This window comes from Coffea arabica, chromosome 1e, assembly GCF_036785885.1.
Source record: "Coffea arabica cultivar ET-39 chromosome 1e, Coffea Arabica ET-39 HiFi, whole genome shotgun sequence".
In the NCBI taxonomy this organism is placed as follows: Eukaryota; Viridiplantae; Streptophyta; class Magnoliopsida; order Gentianales; family Rubiaceae; genus Coffea; species Coffea arabica.
Window position 1 is genome coordinate 13,517,501 of NC_092311.1, and position 2,977 is coordinate 13,520,477.

The 2,977-nt window shown below is 36.2% G+C and overlaps 1 pseudogene; it reads left to right on the plus strand.

Moving 5' to 3' along the window:
- Positions 1 to 1,020: 1,020 nt before the first annotated feature.
- LOC113688905 (uncharacterized) lies at positions 1,021 to 2,073 on the plus strand (annotated as a pseudogene).
- Positions 2,074 to 2,977: the final 904 nt, after the last annotated feature.

Sequence of the window (2,977 nt, forward strand, 5' to 3'; positions counted from 1 at the left end):
TTGAGACAATGCTTATTTATAGCCTTACAAAGACTCAAAATTCTATCTAAACTAGAGCTACTTTACTAAACCCTAACTCGACTAGAATAGGAAACTAACTAACTCAAATTGGCTCAGTAATGGTCCACATGACCTTAGCCATTTATTGAACCAAACTAACAAATCAAATTAACTAATTAACCAACTATTATTTACTGAAAATAATTAAACGCACATAGCTGGAATTTTTCAAGCAAACAACAAAGACTAAGAAAACTAACATAAATGACTTGAACTAAGGAAACTAAGAAAAATCAAGGAAGGGATCTCGGATTTGATGACTCCAATGGATGATTTGATAATGATTTGACGAACTCCAATGGATTAATCTCTTGTATGACTTGAACATAAATCATTGGATTCCATGTTCGTATCAAGAAATTTCCTATAACAATGGCTACCACAGTAATATAGGAATGGCCTTAGTTGAGGCTTTATACGGGAGAAAGTGTTGGTGAAAAGTTGGTTATTGGTCTTGAGTTAGTGCAACAATGGTTGAAAAATTTAAGATTATTCAGCAAAAATTGCGGAGAATCACAAGAAGAGTTGGGCTGATTAACATAGACAACCCATGGAATTTTAAAAGGGAGATAAGCTATATTTTCGTGTATCACCTACTAAGGGGGTGATAAGGTTTTATAAGAGTGGAAAGTTAAATTTTAGATTCATTAGACCATATGAAAGATTGGATAGAGTTGGTTTTCCTACATTTTCGGGAGTACATAATGTGTTTCATATGTTGCAATTGCATAAGGCGTTGCAATTATGAAAGTGTGTAGCTAACATAAAACATGTTTTGGAAGAGCAACTGGTGATAATAGTGGATTTGAACTTGACGTATAAAGAGTTTTTCTTGAGAATTGTTGATCATAAATGAACTCTTTTTGTTAATCAAGAGACAGAAAAAACTTTCTTGTCAAAACAAACACCGCTTCTGGTCTCACACACTGAGAAGAACACCTAAGAAAAAATCCAGGAGCGATGAAAGCTGTGGTGATCACAAGCCCCGGTGGCCCAGAAGTGTTGCAATTGAAAGAAGTAGAAGACCCATAAATCAAAGATGACGAGGTCTTGATAAAAGTTGCAGCTATTGCTCTCAACAGAGCAGACACCCTTCAATGCCAGGACAAATACCCTCCCCCTCGGGGTGATAGTGAGTACCCTGGTCTTGAATGCTCTGGTAACATTGAAGCTGTTGGCAAGGATGTAACTAGGTGGAAAATTGGTGATCAGGTATGTGCTATTGTTAGTGGAGGGGGGTACGCAGAGAAAGTAGTTGTGCCTGCAGGACAAGTTCGTCCTATCCTATCTGGTGTTTCTTTGCAAGATGCAGCTAGTTTTCCTGAGGTAGCTTGCACTGTTTGGTCAACCATTTTCATGATGAGCCGACTTTCTGCGGGGAAGACTCTTCTGGTGCATGGAGGTTCTAGTGGAATTGGTACATTTGCCATCCAAATTGCCAAATATTATGGAGTGACCAAAGTATTTGTCACAGTAGGAAGTGATGAAAAACTAGCTACTTGCAAGGATCTCGGGCAGATGTTTGTATCAATTACAAGACTCAGGATTTTGTAGCCTGTGTGAAGGAAGAAATAGGAGGAAAAGGTGTTGATGTTATACTAGACAACCTTGGTGGGTTGTACTTCCTGCGGAATTTGGACAGCCTGAATCTTGGTGGGAGGCTTTTTATTATTGGTTTTATGGGTGGGACTGAAGTGAATCTTTTAGGTATGCTTGCGAGACGTCTCACAGTGCAAGCTGCTGGATTGCGCAATAGAAGCAAGGAAAACAAAGCTTTAATCATCAGTGAAGTAGAGAAGAATGTTTGGCCAGCAATCGCTGCGGGCAAGGTGAAACCAGTAGTTTACAAGTATTTACCATTAGGTCAAGCTTCAGAAGGTCACAAGCTAATGGAAAGTAGCAAGCACATTGGGAAGATACTCCTTGTTGTATAATTTGTGCTTCTTTGCATGCGGATTATCTCGTATATTAGCAGTGCATAATGCAAAAATGTTGTGTGTGTTTGCATGACAAAAAAAATGGTATATATATATGGACACACACACACACACACACAGATATAAATGGGGAATTCGACTAAAAAAAGGAAGAAAGGAATTTTCTAAAAATAAAGAGAAAGAATTTGAGCAAGGAAGTGAGTTGAATTTGTAGGATAACTGAGGACCCTATAATCAGCTAGTACAAGGAGACAAGAAATGGAAAAAGAAAAACCTAGTCCTAGAGAGATTTGTGTCTTGTGTGGCACTTGATTAGAGAAATATGCGTTCATTAATTTTTGTGAATTCTGATTTTTGCAAATTGATATGGAATGAATTATGTTTTTTGCAATTGAACATTGAATCATGTGATTATCAAGAAATGGTATGTTTGAAATTATAAGCTATGACATTATTTTGCAAGTTATGTATATGTCTGAAAAAATCTTATGATCCAGCAAGAATCAGGTGGATTACTTGTTAAGTATGAGTATGCTCACCCCACTCCTAGCAATTTTGTAGATGATAATGAAGAATGCAATTTAATTTACATGTAAAAGGATAATAATTAGTTTGTGTGTTGCTGAAATATGGAAAGGTCGCTTGGCTGCTGTTGGAGTAGATATTTAACTATAGTTATCCTTACAAGTGATGTAATAAGTGGTGTTCTGTTACCTTTAGATAAATTTGGATTTTCATTGCTACGCTTATTATCCAAACATACGTTTAGTTTTAAAAGTCTAAATTTTATGAAATTTTTTGCATGTTATGGTTAGTGAAAGTAAGATGCCCTATGAGATTTGAGGAATTCCTTTCTTGAGTTTCACGATATGTTATGTTTTAAATCGTGGCAGATTCGAGACGTGACAAATAGGTTAAATTAATGTAGAATTAACATGTGATTTATTTTATATTGTTCAAAACTAAATTAAACTCATGCT